The sequence below is a fragment of the Notamacropus eugenii genome, chromosome 5 (genome assembly GCF_028372415.1).
Source record: "Notamacropus eugenii isolate mMacEug1 chromosome 5, mMacEug1.pri_v2, whole genome shotgun sequence".
Classification (NCBI taxonomy): domain Eukaryota; kingdom Metazoa; phylum Chordata; class Mammalia; order Diprotodontia; family Macropodidae; genus Notamacropus; species Notamacropus eugenii.
This window is the reverse complement of record NC_092876.1, coordinates 156501477-156521964: the sequence shown is the minus strand read 5'-3', so window position 1 is coordinate 156521964 and position 20488 is coordinate 156501477. Positions and strand designations below refer to the sequence as shown.

The 20488-nt window shown below is 35.4% G+C and overlaps 1 protein-coding gene and 1 pseudogene across 3 annotated transcripts in view; both read left to right on the top strand.

The window, feature by feature from the left end:
- Positions 1–20488, top strand: part of CNTN5 (contactin 5) — a 1560624-nt gene that overhangs the window by 1357979 nt on the left and 182157 nt on the right. The window lies entirely within an intron of this gene.
- LOC140503190 (GTPase IMAP family member 1 pseudogene) lies at positions 8370–10256 on the top strand (annotated as a pseudogene).

Below are 20488 nucleotides of genomic sequence, written 5' to 3'. Positions count from 1 at the left end.
TGACTCAATTATCTGGACAATTCAGACTAAAAAAAAAATCTTTGCTTGAGATAACTATACCCATTTTCTAGCTGAGGTGACCTGCTGCTACTCTCTTAAATATTTATTACTAGAAAGTATTTTAACGTTTATTCAAGTAATTTTCTCAATCTGCACATCACTTTCCTTGTGTACAGTTTATGTGTGTATCTATGGATATGTATATATATGCATATATAAGCATATATACATACACATGTATATATATATATATATGCATATAAGCTTAAAAATGTGGAATGTGGATAAAATTAGAAGTTTTGATTTAATGCAATCTGTACATGGTGTCTTTAAAGGAGGAATTGAAACTTTGAGGAGTTTGCAGATTTTTTAACCCAAACTTCCTGTTTAAACTAGAAATAAATCAGAAACGCAAATACTCATTCATAGAATTTTAGAGTTGGAAAGGACAGTATAAGTCATCTAGTCTAATCCTTTTCCTCTCTCCAGAACACCCAACCATGGTTTATCAAATCCCAAATTAAACACTTCCAGTCAGTAACTCACTACCTAATGAGGTGACCTATTCTATTTTACAGTGTTTTTCTACCATTGAGCCAAAATCTGCTTTCTTGTTACTTCCATCCATTGATCCTAATTCTACTCCTTGAAACTATTCAAAGTAGGTCTAACTGAACTTGGAGTCAGAGGACTTGTGTTCAAAAACTACTTCCATCACTTACTAGAAGGCAGCTGGGTGATACAGTGGAACACTGATCCGGTAGTCAGGAAAACCTAACCTCAAATTCAGTCTCAGACAGTTACTAGCTGGGTGACCCTGAGCAAGTCACTTGACATTTATTTTCCTCAGTTTTGTCACCTGTAAAATGGGAATAATAGAACCTACTTCCTAGGGTTGTTGTGAGGTTCAAATAAGATAATAATGGCAAAATGCTTGGCACAGAACTTGAAAACACAGTAGACACTATATAAATACTACATCTTCATGAGTTCAAATGTGTCACAGATACTTACTAACTGTGTGAGCATGGGCAAGTCACAGCCCTGTTTGCCTTAGTTTCTCATCTGTAAAATGAGCTGGAGAAGGAAATGGCAAACCATTTTAGCATCTTTGCCAAGAAAATTCCAAAGGTGGGGGTCACAAAGAGTTGGATGCAACTTACACAACTCAACAATACTGCCACTACTACTACAAATACTAATACTATTGTTACTACTACTACTACTACTACTACTACTACTACTACTACTACTACTACTACCACTACTACTACCACCACCACCACACATGTGATCTTGGGTAAATCACTCAACATTTCTTGGCCCACATTTTCTCATCTGTAAAATGAAAGGAGTGAACTAGAGGGTCTCTAATATCTCTTTCAGCTCTAGATCAGAGATCCTTGACTTTTTTTGTGTGTTTCATGAACTCATTGGCAGTCTGGTAAAAAATCAATACCTTCTCAGAATGTTTTAAAATTCATAAAGCAAAGTATAAAAGATTACAAAGGGAACAGATTATACTGAAATTGTTGTCAATTTTTGAGAAGGTTCACAGATCCCAGGTTAAGAACCCCTTCTATAGATCTATAATCAGATACTTCTCTTAGATAATAGCCTTTCCCTCAAATATTCATCTATTCTCTTTTCCAAAAACTCTCCCTTCAGCTTTCCTGCTCCTGTTGAGGACACCATCACCCTCCCAGTCACCCAGGCTCTTCATTCACACTCATACTAAGTTTTCAATAAATTGCCAAATCTTATCATTTCTACCTTCACAACATCTCTCATATATATGTCAATTTCTCTCCAGTCAAACAGACACACTCCTAAGTGTAGATCATTCTTAGCTCTCACCAGAACTTTTCGAACACCCTTCAGATCAGATCAGTCAATTAAATGTATGTATTTGGAATCTTTTTTTTTACCAGTATTTTTTTTTATTTCAGTATTTTTATTATCTTCATTTTCCAGATGAGAAAACTGAGGTACATGGAGGGCTTAGTAACTTGTTTGTCCTTCATTTTTGATTTGGACCAATAACAGGTGACATTTTGATTTGTATGCATGAATTGGATTTAAGTGAGACAGAGTTGCATAAGGTCATTTTCCTTACTCTTTCTTCCTGAGTCATCAAAGTCCAGTGGCAAGACAAAAGATGACTGCTGATAGCTTGAGATTCATTGGATGACTTTGGCATCTTCAGTAACAGATCAAGCTCCAAGCACTCCACAACACCTACTTCAGCCACCTTCATGAGTGTTAAAATAAATTGTTCTCTACATGTTCCACTGAGGGAAGTCTTCACATGCTTGAGGTAGACATCTCCCTAACTCACCAACAGGTTTGAGGCCTGTCAGTTACCTTTAAACTGATTTAGTCCTCTGCTAAGATGGTTTTACCAGGGTGAAGTTGTCAAATATATGATAGCTTCTTGGAACCATAGGTTAGAGTTAGGTAACAGGTAGACACCAAAGGTAGATGAGTAGTCCTGAAAAGGACTTGGTAAGCCACCAAACCAGAGATGTTAGTCTTTGCTGAACACCCCATGTGAAGATAGTGGCCATGTTAGGATTCTCACAATTCCTGAATTTAGAAGAATGATTCAGACTGCCTCTACATGTATACTGGGGAACGTATTTGTCTTTCATTGCCAAAGAAGACCATGCCATTTAGAGACATATGGAGACAAAGAAAGAAAGGCAGTTAAAAAGGAGCCAGAAGTCTAAATTCAGGCAGAATGCTGAAAGTCTTAGAGTAGTCAAGATGTGTCAAAAAGTTTTCCCCCAATCATGCCCTCAGTAACCTTTCTCCAAAAAAGGACAAATGGAGCTTGATTAGACTGCAAGAGGACAAAATAACATTTGACAAGAATTGGGATATGTGTGTATGGGTTTCTGTGTGTGTACACACACAATTATTCTTGTTATTAAGGTTTTTATTCCTTATTAAGTATATTCTTAGAACTCAGGCTTCACAATGGCAAATGAAATTAGATTTTTCTGTGATCAGAATGAGTTTTTAAAGGCGCCAAAGATGTAGTAAACAAAATGCTTGATTTTGACGTAACCAATGAGAAGACAGTTCTTCAGTATGTATGTATATGGTATATATTATTGTATTATAATTAAATATTACATATGTGTGTTTGATCATACCCACCTAGCTTCCCATAAAAAATAGAGTGGCAGTTTTCAGAAGCATAAATATAATTCTTTATATAGCATGAAACATGTTTTTTGAATATTAACATTCCTAAGGCAAAAGTCTAATAATGTCATTCTCTTGCTCAAAAATTTTCAGTGGCCTAAAAGATGAAATACGTAGTCCTCAGCTTGCCATTAAAATTCTTCCACAATCTGGCTCCAATCTATTTGTTCCCTTTTATATGCTATATTCCAGAAAAACAGTATGATAAGTTCTACCCTAAACTTTAGTATATTATCATCCAGATCTAGACCTTTACACCCTGACTGGAAAGTTTTCTTCAAGGTTCAACTCAGATATTCATGTGAAATCTTTCGGGATCTCCTCAGCCATTAGTATCTATCCTTCCTCAAACTATGTTATTATTTATCAGTGTCTATGTTAAACCTCATCTGCCTGTACTTGCAAGCTTCTTGAAAGGTAAGTGGTGTTTCCTCTTAAAATTTCTATTCTGTATACTTAGGACAGTACTTCATACATCCTAGTAAATATTTCAACACATGGGATAGTAATTATTCAATGTTTGAAATAATGCTAGTGTACTTAGTCAAAAATCTTTCTTCACTTGATTGTCAACTCACCCATTGTGCCTTACATAAAATACCAAAGAAAAGATGAATGACATACTTCACTTTCACATTCCTTCACACATAACCAGCAAAACAAAAATAAAATCAATTTCCCTTCACTTCAACAAGCATTACCCTGGCATATATTAAGGGCCTTTGTTTAAGTACTGTTATGTGGTTGGATTTTTATTAGTAAAACCCTCACTTTGACAGATCATCATTCTTATACAAAAGTAAGTTTTTTTTTTCCTCCATAAATATACAGACTCTCTTCACATTACAATTCTTTAACTATGTACTGAAGGTACTGTTACCATATGGTGAGGATGGAAAATGAGAACAGATTGGAAAGAGTTAAATGAGAAAGTTTTTTGAGTATGATTTTTGACTTTTCTTTTTTCAAAAGAAATTAAGAAGGGACTCATAGGGATGGGCCCCCAAGAAAAATGTGAATACAGAGAGAAAAAAAATTGATGGTTTTTCCTTCTAGGAAAAAAAGTTATTCTTGTTATTAAGGTTTTTATTCCTTATTAAGTATCTCCTTAGAACTCAGGCTTCACAACGGCAAATGAAATTAGATTTTTCTGTGATGGTCATGAGTTTTTAATGGCTCCAAGTATGTAGTAAACAAAATGCTTGATTTTGGTGTAACCAATGAGAAGACAGATTTCAATTGTTGAAAATAGCAGGAAACATTTAGTAAAGGCTTCTAAATGATCATTAAGCATTCAAGATAAAGGTTCATTTCTTCCTGATAGATTTCCCTCTTAATGTAATATAAAAGAATACCCAACAAATTGAGTAATTTAGTGAACAATAAGGCAAAAACAATCTTGGCAAAAATAAATCAGGAAAATAATTCATGGATCTATACAGTGGATAAGGTTTTATGTTTGGTGATGTGAGAAAAACAGAGTATAACATATAACTCCTGCCCTCAAGGGAACTACTTCTCTAATAGTTCCCCCCATTGCCAAAATAATAAGATAAGACTCCTTATTCTAACATTTGAGACTTTCAGTAATCTGATTCTACTGTCCCTCACCAACCATCTTTCTCGCTCATTAGCTCCCAAAATAATTTACTTCAATTAAAACAGTTTTCAATCTGACTCTTAAATATATCTTGCTCTTCTTGGTCTCCATATTTCACATCTGTTTTGATTTTCTGTTTTTGTTTGTTATTTGCTTTGTGGAGGCCTAGTTTTTCATTAGTGTAAAAAATTCCTGGGGAGAGAAACTGCTTCCACTTATGCATAGCTACATCTCATATACAAAATAGTTTTAGGGAATTGCATAAGGTACTATAAGAGTAAGTGACTTACCCCCCTGGTCACAGTACAGATTAGCTAATACTGCTAATATATCTGGAGCAGGCTTGGAGTTTGACTCAAAGTCTGTCTTATCAATTGGGTCAGCCTACTTCTCTTTCTGGTTATCTCTGCAATAATCTTATCCCCTCTTCTCCTCTTTATTCAGATCCTACTCATCTGTCAAGGTTTACCTCTACCATGAATTGCCTGAATACTCTGCCTCATAGTGATCCTTCCCTAACTCTGACCTTCCAATAGCACTATAAATTTTATCACTTAATCACTTAATAATATACTACCCTATATTTTGTGACCAACAACTCCTGGAGGAAGAATTATACCTTACACTTCTTTTCCAGTCATCCTGATTCCTATGGAAGATAGGCATGCAGAAGGTGTACAGTAAATGCTTGATCAATTAAATTGAAGTTATCTTTTGTATGGTGGTACTTTTTTTTCCCTAATCTGTGATGTTCCCCATTAGGAAACTTCCAGTAATGAAATTCCCTCTACCAATACAGGTCTCCAATTGTTCTGTGATCTTAGAGAGTTGCTTTGGAGATGGAAGTTATGTGTCCAAATTTATAAAGTCAATTTGTTAGAAATAGGATAGCAATTAGGTTGCTCCCCTCCAAAAATAAAAAGAAAAGGTTATTGAAATATTTCTAAGTACACAGAAAGAACAGAAAGGAAACACAAATGAACAGGACATCTTAGAAAGTTATGCAATGTATTAATTTTATAATTAAAAAAGAAAACAGTTTCTGGTACAATCTTTTCAATTCTACTTTGTTTAGAGAAATTTTTTTTTTAATTTGGTGGTTTTTCAGTTCAAAATTAAAATAAAATTTAAATCATTTAAAATAATGATAATATAATAAATAATGGTAAGTGTTATTACTGGGAGGAAATAACTGTTCCTCTACTCCAGTTCCTTGGGAATATATAAAAGAATCATATTTCTTTGGTTTCCTAAACTTTGGAGCTATTGATTCTTTTTCAAGTAACTGAGGATCAATGGGGTATCTTTTAGTAAAGGTGAAATGGGCATATGATTGGAAAATATAGATACTCTCAAACTAGAGAGTAAACTCTTTAAACTCCTTAAGGGAAAGATCCTACCTTATACAAAATTTTAGCTCTACAAATCTATAGTATATCATTCCATGTAGCTGCTTGATAAATGTTATATAAGTGAGCATTTTTGACTATATATGTTACAACCTCTATTCTTTCATATATAAAAATCCCTTTAATTCAGCTCTAAATTCTATTTCTCTTTTTATGAATATATTCCAGAATGTGATCACATATAGCCAATTAAGCATATATATATATTATATGTATATAATTATATATATAAATATATGAATATATATATGTCTTCCCTTCTCTTGGAACCCCACATATTATATCTCTAGCTTTCCATAAGATAATGTGATCCATATTACAGTTCTTAACTTTAACTTGTTCTATACATGTTTGTATAATTTTCATTAATTCTTCAAGGCTTCCTTTGAACTCTCACATCTCTTTGCCCCTTTGACTCCTGTCTTTTTTTGATTTTGCCATTTGTCTCAGGCTCTATTATTCCACCCTTCCTGTATTCATATTTCTGAGTTCTTGGATTCCATTTACAGTGGGTCTGTTATCCTCATTTCCTTTTATCTTTCTTTCCATTAATTTCCTTTGCCTTTCCTCCTCTATTGATCTAAGATTAAGTTGTCTCCCTGGAGGTAAATCTACCCTCGACTGCTTTTCTCAGCAGGAGAAACCTTGTACCTCCCATTGTCATGCTGTGCAGAAGCTTCATCCCTATCCAGTTTCCTCATCTTTTTTCCCTCCTACTTCCACCTTTAAAAAAAACAAAACTTTACTCCATTTCTTCCTGAAATTCTTCTTTCGTGATTTCCTTATAGTCATTAGAAAATAAATTACTCTCAACTGTTTCATTTTCCTCTTGATTCTAGGTTCTAAATTATGTCAGGCTATTTTCTTTATAATGTTACATCCTTGAGGAGTTTTCATAGTTAATAATAACTGCTCCCATTTGTGGATGACCTTTATACCTAAAGAGTTGACTTTTTTACAGGAAATGGTCTGATGCTCTGGTCTCCTACACCTGGAACAACTTTGCTACTTATTCATCACACCTCAATGATTTTTTGAAGCTGCATATTTGATATTATGCATCTTCCCCTCCATCTTAGGATCTCATCATTCCATGGTTTCAAAGACACTGAAGTCTCATAGTTCCCCTGCTTCTCTGAGTCTTCCTTCCATGCCTCTTTTTCTGGCTCTTCACATTTCCACTTTTTTAATGCAGGTACTCCAGTAAGTTGTTCCTATACCAAATTTTTTTTCATTTTCTACATTTTTCCCTTAATGATCTCATTTATCACTGCCCTATAGAGGACTCCTTTATGTCCTCAGTATGATGGACAGCTCTACCTGGATGCTTTTCTGGATTTTCAGGATAATATGTATGAAATTGAACTCATCCTGCCTTACTCTCCCTGTCCTCCTAAACTCTCTGTCTCCCTTCTTCCAAGGCCTGTCCCAGATGTGCATAAAAACTTTGCTTGGAAAAATGATTCCTTGCATCCTCAGATTTCTCACACACATTACTTTCCCTGGACCTCAACTTTCTCATTCTCTTCCATAACTATTAAAGTGTATACATATATATATGTGTGTGTGTGTGTATACACATGTGTGTATATATATGTGTATATGTATGTGAATGTGTGTGCATGTGTATATGAGGTAGATAGGTGTTGTGCAGGAACTGAAGTCATGAAGATTCATCCTTCTGAGTTCAAATCTGGTCTCAGAAATTTACTAGCTGTGTGATCCTGAGCAAGTCACTCAACCCTGTTGGCTTCAATTTCCTCATCTGTGAAATGAGCTGGAGAAGGAAATACCAAACCATTCTAGTATCTTTGCTAAGAAAACTCCAAATGGTACCCTAAAAAGTCAGACATGACTGAAATGACTCAACAACAACATATGTCTATGTGCATATGTGGCTATATAGACACATATATATTGAGAAGTAGATCTTGTGAGATAGGAAATTTGAATATATGAAAATGTGGGCTTTTTTTGCTTAGAGGAAAACATACAATCTGTGTGAGTATTTTTCCCCATGGAATGTCTTACCTGATCAGAAAAATCAACATCTGCTTAGTCATTTTTAAAAACAGCTCAAATGCCTTACCAAAATTCAAACACACTACATAAATGGCATTTTCCTTATCAGAAAAGGAAACAAAGCCATTATGGCATGCCTTACTTTTCAAGCATTTATGCCGGCTCTTAGCCATTACCGCTTCCTTTTTGAAGTGTTCGTAAACTATCCATTTAATTTTGTCAGAAATCAAAAATTAGTTCACTAACTTATTATCTGAAGGGTCTCTCTTTATTTTCATTGAAAACAAGGATACCACTTACTCTCTAGTATCCTCAGAAGTAGTTAGGGCAGGTCTGATCATTTGAACCTATAAAAGATAGTATTCTAACACTATTTCTTATTTTATCTTAGATTTAAATTCTCTATTAACCACATAGAAAGTTCTATCCTGTTCTGTCTGATGCAAAGAAACAGAGAAATCAGAAGGAAAATAGGCACTTAGTAGTTATTTTTGCTTAGTGTATCCTTTCAAGCTATTTAAAGAGCCAGAGGAAGTCCTGCAACATATTGGGCAAATACTCTGAGAAGAATTTATAGAAAAACATGAATAAAAATGCCCAAGATAAGGAGAATTTGAGGGGTTTGAAAGTAAACAACAATCCAGTTAGATCCAAGATCCAGCATATCTCAACTCATTTTGGGCTTTAATTCTGATACTATTCATGAAGGACCATGTCACCTTTTTTGAATTCTTTTTCAGTTATCTACCCTTGCTCCTAGCTTCACTTTATACATGTCTATTTTTAAAAAACTAAATTGTTTAGATGACTCTGGAGGAGAAATGAGGCTGGTGACCTGCACGGCCCTCCCTCATTCAAAACAAAGTCAGGTGCAAATCATGGCATCATTTCTCTGATGGCATGGTCTTCTTTGGCAATAGACAAACACAACAACCTGGCAAAGTTAAGCACAGTACATCAAGGGAAAAATGGTCGTTCAGTAAAATAGAAGGATTTCAAGTCTTCATAAGGAGAAGACCAGAACTAAAACAAAAATATCCAATATCAAGATCCAAGAGAGGCATAAACAGGAAACTGAAAAAATGGAGACTGGAATTCCAATTAGGAGACTCTTGCAAAAGTTCAGGTAAACATGAGAGGAAGAAAGGTTGCAAGACATGAAGACAACCTTTATGGCTTAGGAGAGGAGAGACAGCTCCTGAAAGAGCCCAACCTGAGGCTACTCCTGGTGAAGAAAACAGGAATTGGGGGAAGTGCAACAAGGAACAGCATCCTTGAGGAGAGTGTGTTTGTGACCAAGCTTGGGAAAAATGTCAAGTGACCAGGATCTTCAGCAAAGGGAGCCACAGTTGGAGCACTGAAGAAATGAAAGCACTGGCAGCCCTGATGTCTGTGACCTAGAGGTGTCTACTAAAGGTCTAAGTTCTCAAGAAATCTTTCAGTGTAATATCCTCTCCTCTCTGGAGCCACATACGCTGATCCTGGTGACTCAGATGGGCCACTACCGTAAGGTGGACACCATGATGAGGGTAAAGGAGATCTTTGGAAATGATGTAATGAAGCACCCAGTCATCATCATCACCTAGGAGTGACTCCCTGCAGTATTACATCCAGTTTACAGAAAACAAAGCCCTGAAAAAGCCAGTTGCACATTGTGGGGACTGGGTCTGTGCCTTCAATAATCAGGTCAAAGGGAGGGATCATGAAGAGCAAATGAAGGAGCTAATAGATGTGGTGGAGAGTCTAATACCAAAGAATAGAGGCATGCACTACACCAATGAGATACATAGCTGGTGGGAAAACTTCAGTGGACCAGCCAGGAGGAGAGGCTCAGGAAATCTGCGGAGATACTGGCTAAGTACAAGGAGCAGACAAAGAGGTTCCAGGCATCATGGGCAAGAGTCTTCCTGAGATGAGCACTCACAGATCTGTGTGAATCAAGGAAATGCCACCAGTAACATGGGCATTCAGCATTGCCATCTTTAGCATCTTCTTCCTGTGACTAGTAATCCCCAGAAGGCTTTATAATGGCTGATTTGTTGTATCTATATATCTCTTGTATTATTGATGTCCGTTAGTTATTAGTGCTTCAGTATCATTTAACAAATTAATATTATTTAGCCTTTATGAAGAAATATTTACAGAGAAGACATAGCAAAGGCAAAAGTTACAAGACCTTTCTTCCCAATAACTTGGGGGGGGGCATACTCTTCCCTTTAACAGCTCTGTTCTTGAGATTCACCTCAAAACAGTTTCTACCAAACATTTTTACCACTACGTTCTCCTCTGAATGTGGAAGCCAATGGATGAATCATGATCACTCTCTCTTTGGTGTATTAGATCAACTGCTGTGCCAGTCAAATATTTATCACTCAGGACTCTGATCCCCAACAGTCTCAGCTATCTGCAAAATGTGACATGGACTCCAGATCCCAGACCTTTGGTGGCTCCCTCTCCTAGCCTTTCAAAGTTCACAAAGTTGCCACCTACTCTGAAACTCTTTCACCCAAGATCAAGAAAGGACAAAGTGGCAAAGCATATGAGCCCCATGAGATCAGGAGAGGAGCAAGGTAGATAGCTGAAGGAGAATACTGTTCCTATTGCTATGCCTTCTCTTGGGAATAGGAGGGCCATGCACTCTTAGGTTCATGAATCAGAGATGGGCTTAGGTCCCTCTCTTATCTAGAGGAGGTTTATAGCAACTCATCATCCTTGAAAAGGAAAGAGAAAAAGGGCTGAGCTGCCCACTCAGCAGTCTTTTGTACACACTCTTATATACACCTCAGCAACATATCAAAAATTTATCTCTTCACCATATGGTTAATGGACCAGAAACAGAATTCCTAAACATGCTCCCAAGTCCATGTGGGGAATTATCTCATACTGAGCATGCTAGACAGGTTCACAAGTACTGGGCTCTCACTGACACATCTCCATTACAAAACCATTAGTGGTCTTGCATCTTCAGATACAAATTGAAACCTATATGCTTCCAAGTACTGTTGACACTCGTGTTCCTTCTACATGTGTTCTCTATGTATATCCAATCTTCCTATGGCATATGTCTGTTGGAGAGCATGCCACAGGTTTATGGACAACATTATGTTTTGTTGTTAATTTCCTTATCAACCATTTCGTTAAATATCTTTGCTTTGTACTAATGAGATCATCGAGCTATTATGGGGATGGTGGTGTGAGGAGGGTCATGAGCTACAATTTTAGGAGTACAGACCCACCAAGTACCAGGAACATGGCCTAGCCATTTGCTGTGAGTTGGCAGATGCTACAGTGCTTTGAATCAGCTGTTATTTTTGTTAGCTTCAGAGCATCTAGGGACAAACAAATTTAACAATCTTAGAGTTGTTTTAATTTGCATTAATTTTGTTATTAGTGATTTGGAACATTCTTTCATACATTATTGATTGCATGTATTTCTTCTCTTGATACCTACTTGTTTCTATATTTTGACAACTTATCTTTTGGGGAAATTCTTTTATATCTATATCAATTTTTATATAGTTTATATCTATGTCAATTCTCTAGATACATTGGATAGTAAAATGTGAGATTGTATTTGAATGTAAACTCTTCATGAGCGTGGATTGACTTATTCTTTGTTCTTACATCCTGCAAAATGTGGCACGGCAGATAGTATCTGCCTCTGGGATCAGGGTGCCATGATGTTGGCAAATTTAAGAAGGCTCAGGATGGAAACAAAGCAGGTCAATATCCTTTGTGCAGATTAGTATTGGTATTGGTATTGTAAGTGTCCTTTATACTTCCAGACTGGATGAGATAAGGAGACTGAGTCTTCAAAAAATAAACTTTATAGTCCGTTAGTTTATATTAGTCTTTAGTAAATCTGAAGGAACAAGGAAAGAAATTACTTTAATAAAAGAAAGGATGAAGGAAAAAGAAACTAAATTATTTGACAAGTTTCTTCATTATCCACCAGAATCTCTTTGAATATAATCTTTCTTTTTTCCCCTCATATGTACCTTTTTCTCAGTAGTACATGGCATTCCCAGACTCTGGGGATAATAGTAGACAATAATGCTAGTCACCTAAGATAACTTCTTCCCAATTTCCCATCATTTCATCTTCCATAACAGGTTGTTCTTAATTCATTAGAATCAGGTCCAAAAGATCAAATTTCCAGATAAAAACTTGAAGCTCTCTGCTACTTATCCTATAATGGGGAAAGTATCTTTACCTCTTTAAGCAAATTATAATATCTTCTAAAGCGCTACATCATTAATAGTCATTAGCTTTGTCTTACTTAGAGGAAATCTCAGAGTACATCCAGCAGTTCTGTCCTCTTTTTGTCTGAACTTTTCTCCAAAATTAATTCAATTTTCATGTTTATGTGAAGGTCACATCAAGTTCTTTCGAGGTGTTTGATTCACCAAAAATATATCTCTTGGATACTAAACATTTACAATTATTGTCTCATTTGATGCTCACAACAATTTTGGGACATAGGCATTATTTTTATTTCCACTTTACAGTTGAAGAAACTGGAGACAAACAGTGACTGAGTGACTTCTCCAGGGTCATGCAGCTCATGAATGTCTGAGACCTAATTTGAACTCCGGTCTTTCTGTTTTCAGGCTCGGGACTCTATCCACTGTGACACTTAGCTTGGGGAACAACATGATCAGAACTATATTGTCAGAACATTAATTTTGAAACTGTATGGAGGTTAGATTGTAAAGGTGAAATGCTGTCTGCAGGAAGATGACTTTTGAGCAAGGGAAGTTCAGTCTTCCTCAGTCTTCCATTATGATATTGGAAATATGTTCCCACAGAAAAACTCCTCCAGTAAAACAAACTGAAAACTCTCATCTAACACAAGCAACATCCCAACCTGAAGATTCCTTAAGCTGAGAATATCATTTGGCTTATATCAATACATCAGTGAATGTGTCATTTCATCAATATGGGTATTCCTTCCCTTGGTGCACATCGCAACCCATTTAGGCCTTCTTATCCTATGTAATCCCTCCCAGCGACTTCCCAGGAAGCATTTTGTATGATCTCCATCAAGCATCTTTTGTTAAGTCTCAGGCTCTTTTGGCACATCCTTACCACAAATCTTTCCTTGGGAGACTAACTCTCTTTATTCTCACAGAAGCTACAAGAGGCTTTCATTTTTCTCCTCCTGTAAATATTTCTGAAATCAAAATGGACAAAGTAGACCACATTCTGATTTGCCTTCTTTTTTTCAGTCTTCCTATTTCTCATTTTTCATTTTTACCTTCCTTTATTCCATCTACCTTAATTTCTTTGTCTTCCCCCACCATCACCGCCATTTTTCCTGTTTATGGAATCAAAGTACAACGTCAAAAATATAACTTATGGCCAATACATATTTTTTATTGTTGACCATTAGGCTCGTTATTGTTTATATTTTGCTTCAAATCAGAAATGCACTTATTCCTTTTTATCTATGTTCTCCCATAACTCAGGAATCAATGCCTGTAAGTATTTCATAATAAGATTCACCTAAGTTACAGTATGTACTTTGTGAAGGAGAAAACACATGCTTTTTGTATGGATAGGTTATAGAATTAACTTTCTTGTGATTCTACCATGATGATATTCTTGGGAAAATGTATTTGAAAAGAAGTAGTCAGAATATAATATTTTCATTTCTTCTAAATTATGAGAAAAGTAAGGGGTCAAAGGCATTAACAAACTATTTTTGTGCCAGAATTATGATTTCCTTGGTATGTAATGGTTCTCAAACTTTTTGGTCTCAAGTTCCTCTTTATGCTCTTGAAATTTATTAAGAATTCCACAGAGAACTTTTGTTTATGTGGGTTATATCTGTCATTTATTGCATCAGAAATGGAAACATCTTAATATTATTATGAAAATAGTTCTGACCCTGCAGTCATCTGAAAGGGAGTCAGGGACCCTCAAGGATCCTAAACCATACTTTCAAAAAATTATAAGTATTTTCCCCAATTATATGTTAAAACCATTTTTTAAAATTTTTTGTTAAAGTTTTGATTTCCAAATATTATCCCTTCCTCCTTCCTGAGAACTTATAGATAAGGAACTCGTGATATGGAGACTCCCTATCCCAGATCACTATCTGTCTTATAATGTATAGTCTTAGAGAATTCCCTAAAGGGCTGAGAAGTTAAGTTACTTGTCTAGGGTCACACAATTAGCGTGCATCACAGGTAGACTTTAAACACTGAGGAGAAGAGATTAAACTTGCCCTGGCTGTCCTCAGAGAGGAAAACCAGTTAAAATAAAAGAGAGAAAATTAGACTTGATGTCAAGGATGAACTTCTTAAAAACCAGAATCATCCAAAAGTGAAATGGTTTTCCTCAAGATGACATTAGAGGTCTTCAAGCAGCAACTGGATGATCTGTTGACAGTATGTTATAGTGGGAATTTTTCATGTAGGGGTTGGCCTATATGACTGCTGAAGTCCCTTCCCTAATCTCAAATTCTGTGGCTCTGTACATACATCTTCCTGTCCTAGGATTCCAATTCTCTATCCATCATTGTGTGTTCTATTTCATAAATATTGTAAAATTAGGTTATAGCCATCATTCCTAGTAACCAATCTCTGAGTAAAAAATATCTATTTTTAATAATTTCACTATTTAGATAACCTGTTTTCATTTCTCATAGGCTTATAGCATTATCATTATTGTACGACAAGTCAGCATCCAGCTGATTCAACACCATTCATTTACACAGAAGTCCAGGACAAGTTCAATATCATTTGTGATTTCTTTAATCATCATATCATAAGCACTATCAGTTCCAAGCATTGATGGGCCTATATACTCTTAAAAGACAGATTATGGCATATTTTTAAGTATTTTTTGTTTTGCTTTTTAAAATTTCATTAATTTAATCAAGTGTAAAGGAAAGTAAAGGACACTACTAGTTTCCTCAATTTTATCTCCAAATTGCAGTGAGGAATAATGAGTAGTAAATCAAATTTTAATTGCCTTGATACTCATTGCTTGTCCCTTTCATAAGAAATTACGACCTTGAAAAAACAGACATTGCCAGCATCCAGTGGTCTTGTTGCAATTAAGATACCTGAACTCTAATCCTGAGCTACTCTGGAATTGTCATATTAATTTGGGCAATATACTTTTTCAACTTTTGTCTGCTTACAACAACATTTGTGAGTTCTCACTAATGGAAGTTCCATTTTTCTAAAATGAAAATTTCTAAATTGTTCCCAGGAATCTTGGCAACATTTAGGGTTTCAAAATTTAAATGATAAAAATTTTCCATTTCCTAAGATAAATCAGAAAAGTAACATGTGGAAAAGTATTATTTCTAGTGCAAATTGATACCACTTTGGGGGGCATATTCTTATTTTCAATCAAATAAATCATTGTTAAGCAGCATGGTGGAGTAAAAAAGAAACTGAGATGAAGAGTCATCCCTCACTTATCTTGAGCAAACGAACTGGGATCTCTGAGCCTCCATTTCCTTCTTTGTGAAATGAGAGAGTTGAACTAGAGAAGCTAGAACTAAAGTTTTCCAGATCTATTTTTGTAATAACTAATGCTTCAAAATAGCTTTTTTTTTAAATCACTTTCTCCAATGTTACTTTTAAAAGATAACACTATCTTTTTTTTAACCAATTGTCATCTTATTTTAGTTTTGATGGGCTTTAGTTTAAATTTACTTTTTAGTTTTAAACTTTTTAAAACATATATATGTAAAATATATATTTTTAAACATATACATGTAAGATATAGTCACTAAGAAAGTAGATTACTTAAGAAGTCATGTCCTAAAGAAAACTAAGTGAACAAACAACCCCTTTTAGTCAATGCGTCTGCACTTATGCACTAGGGCAGGTAGGTCGCATAGTGAATACAGTACCAGGACTGAATTCAAGAAGATTCATCTTCCTAAGCTCAAATCTGGCCTAAGACATTTACTAGCTATGTGATCCTGGGCAAGTCACTTAACCCTATTTGCCTCAGTTTGTTTCCATCTATAAAATGAGCTGGAGAAGAAAACAGCAAACCAGTCTAGGATCATTGCCAAGAAAACCTAAAATGGGGTCACAAAGAGTTTGACATGAGTGAACCACAACAAATGTGTGGAGGTACAATATTGTTTTCATTATTACTATAGCCTCTTATCAGTTAAGAGGCCAATGGGAAATGTAATTTTTCCCAACTGGGAAAGAAGGATTAAAAGATCATGTGAGGTGGAAGCCCTTTTAGATGGGGGGAAAGTCCTAGAATCTTGGAACACCACAAAATAGAAAAGGGGGAAGCAGACTTACCAGTACCAGTAGACAGTCAATTACAAATTAAGAGAACTGCTACTCCAAATTGAATATAATCACGAGCAGCTGTAGCTTTGTCTGTCTCAATGATTTACTTAAGGAGTGATCTGTCTGGACAGAATTTTGTGATTTCTCTGACCATCATTGCTAATGGGACCTAGTGAAATTGTCCCCTCTCTACTTTATCCCTCTTCCTTGCTCCATCACTGGCTAGCAGACTGATATGACTTATCCTGAGAAGTTTCCTTCTATCTTTAAACATTCTTTATTTGTTGCACATCCTTTTACAGTGTCTTTTATCATCTCATAAAGATAAGCTGATTTTTACTACAGACTGAGTAAGTGTTGGATATGAAGGAGTATACCACACAATGGGGAAAGGGAAAAGGAAAGCATGAATCAAAAGCTCTCAACTTAACTACTATAACCCTTTATCAGTTTCTCTCTTTGTGTCTCTGTCTCTATCTCTGTCTTTGTCTCTCTGTCTTTCTATCTCTGTCTCTTGCTCTCTGTCTCTCTCCCTCCCTCTCCCTCTCTCTATCTCCCTCTCTCTCCCTCTCTTCCTTCCCTCCCTCCTTCTCTCTCTCTCTCTCTCTCTCTCTCTCTCTCTCTCTCTCTCTCTCTCTCTCTCCCTCCTTCCCTCCCTCTCTCTCTGTCTCTCTGTCTTTCTCTCTCTCTCTCTCAACACAATAATAATAGAAAAATAATAGAAATTTAGATATGTATAGAATTTTACAATTTATAAAATACTTCCTCACAACCTTCTTGTGATATAGATAGTGCAAATACCATTTTGACCTTTTTGCAGATTAAGAAACCAAGATGTGGAGAGTTAAATGGCTTGTCTAAGGCTACACAGTTAACAAGGAATAAAGCTGAAATTTAAACCAACATATTCTGGCTCTAAGTAAGGCAAGGGCTCTGCTCACCAGATGCTGTTATTATCTCTAGAGAACACTAGAGTTAGTGGATAAGTTCAGTGATTTATTCAATTAAATCCTGTTAGCTTAGTGTAGTGGAATAGGCATTAAATTTGGAATTCAAAAGACCCAGGTTCAAGTCATGGATCTGCTACTTAGCTACTAACTGGATGACTTTCAGCATGTCATTTTATTTCACCAACCTTAAAGTCTTTGTCAGTGAAATAGTGAGTTACTAATCCTACCTCACAGGGTTATTTTACCCCTGAAACGAGAAAAGGATAGGGATAGGGACTGAATCTGAGGTTCCATTGGCAGAGGAAAGTAAAAATAAGGAATCTTCTTCTATGGACACTGGTTGACAACTTCTCTGCAATTAATGTCTTAAAGAGGTTAAGTGACTTGTTTGAATCATACAGCAGTATATGTCAGGTCTTATTAATTCGCAGGTCGGTTCTCTATCCAATATTTCATGCTAGCTCTCATGCTCTATAAATTTAAAAAGTGCTATGCAAACATGGGATATGGTTTTTGTATTAACAAGAAACTTCATTAATTAAAACCACTAATGCAGAATTTGTGATAACAGGAATGTCATCTAAGTTGACTTGTGAAGAAAGGGTTTTGTAAGCAAATGAATACTGTTAACAAGATTTGTCTTCTAAGAAAAATAACTATTTTCTTACACTTTAGAAATATTAATTTACCTGTGATCAGTATCATTGTATTACCAAGAGAGGCCTGCTAAGCTTAGGCTAGAGTGATTACTGTTGTACTAATTGTTTCTTATTTACTCATTTAAAAAACTTCTATTAGCAAGAACTAATTAGCTTAGTATCAGTAATAAAGGCACAAACCTCCTAGGATCCTTTTCAGCTCTAGAGCCTGCTCATTTGAGCAGAGTAGTTAATATCCATGTATGTGTGTGTATATATATATATGTATATATATATATATATATATATATACATATATATATACGTATATGTATATATATTATACATATATATTCAGGACTTTACACTTAAAAATTAATTGTGATGGTCTCATATTAGTCTAAATTCATGAGATCTTAAAGTATCTGTGCTCTGTTGTTTATTAAGTTTTGATAACTAGCCATGGTTTACCACCATAATTTTCTTAAATAGCTAAAACACCATCTGCATTGGGCAACCATTTAATACATTGCCTGTCTCAACAGGTTAATTTCATGTCTTCTTTCTGGACACTAAAATTAGTTTCATTATCATCCTTCAAGAACAAACCTTCTGTTAGGATGTTAATTCTCCACCCAGTCAGAAGCCACTAAGATAGGCAAGATGAATATGAATTTAGAGGTTCAAACATTCAATTCAATATGTTGTTTACTAGTGTGGAACAAATATGTTTTTCACTCTTAATATTGATCATAATAAGGAGCATATAATGCATGCTTCTTTATAACTGCTGTTTTCTAGTTGCTAAATGATATTTCACCTTTCTTTAGAAAAAAAAGAGAGATGGTACTTATTCTGCATTGCAAGTCAAAGAACCAGCTAATTCATTTCTTTCTAGAATACTAAATGAGGTCATTCTCAATGGAGCCGTAGTCACAGTAGTTGTTCATTATACCTTTTATATCTCTTATAGTCCTAGAAAATTCCTTCAGCAAGCCATTCAACAAGGTAATATTTCCTTGTAGAGGAGCTAACTAATAGCCTCTTTCTAAACTGCTCTAGTCCATATGACTTTTCACAAGTAAAAAAAAAACCATAAACTTTCTGGTATAATTGGACATATCACTTATCAAAATTACAACAAAGTAAGAACCAAATTCAGGTTAGATTACTAACCAGCAGAGCTAATAGTAAAAGGAGATAATAAAGCTATAAAAGCATAAATATAGATTATGAATTTTAGCCTTTTGAAAATTGTTTACTGCTGTCACATTTACCTGATTATAAGGTTTGCAATTTAAATGAATTATTTTTATATTAGTGCAATAAATGTGTCTGAAAATATTTACTGGAAATAGAATGTCTTTGATCACCAACATAAAATAATTCTTTTTGTATGGCATCTAGAACAATGACACGTACAATGAAATACTAAAAAAAAAAAAAATGCTTTCTAATGCTGGTGGAAAAGCTGATTATGACCATATGATAATAATGGAAATAGAGATGGTAAAGATTCTAGAGCAAGATATCAATCCTTCTTCATATACTTTATAAATGTATTTTACCTCTCTGTATTTTACCAAATATTTAAATTCTTATTCTACAACATGAATTTTCTCCTCTATAGTAAAGTAAAACTACTCTGAGGGTACACATCATGCCTGTATTATATTCCCATGCATTCTCTTAACCCCCAATACTAGTCCAGACCCTGCATCTCAATATATTCTCATTCAGTTCAATCCAACAGACGCTTAATAAATGTCTAATTTAAGCATTGTGAGGTCAGAGACAAAAAGGAAACAGGTCCTACCCTCAAGGCTTGCATTCTACATGAAAGCAATAAAATGACAGAGTGGATAGAGGCTTAGATCTGGGGTCAGTAAGACCTGAGTTCTGCCTCAGACACAGTCTAGCAGCTTGTGTGGTGCAATAGTTAGAGCCCTCGGCCTGGAGTCAGGAAGACCTGAGGTCAAAGCTCAGATTCTTACTAGTTATATGACCCTGGGCAGGTTGCTTAATTCTGTCTGCCTCGGTTTTATCAAAAGGGGAAAATAATAGCACCTATTTCCCAGGGTTGCTGTAAGAATCAAATGAGATATTTTTACAGTGCTTAGCACAGAGCCTGACCCATAATAGGTACTTAATAAATGCTCATTCCCTTCCCCTTCCCTTCTTTCCTTTATTTCTTTATCTTGAATTATATATTCCAAAATATTTCTTTGGCCTACCCATCCCTTTGTCCACCTTTGCCTTGAATTAACTAATAGTATTATTTGAATGGTAAATGGGATCTGCTTATAAGCTTTTCCCAGAAACAATGCAAAGCCAACACAAACACACAATACATAGAAAAATAATACATCCTCATTCCAAGTGC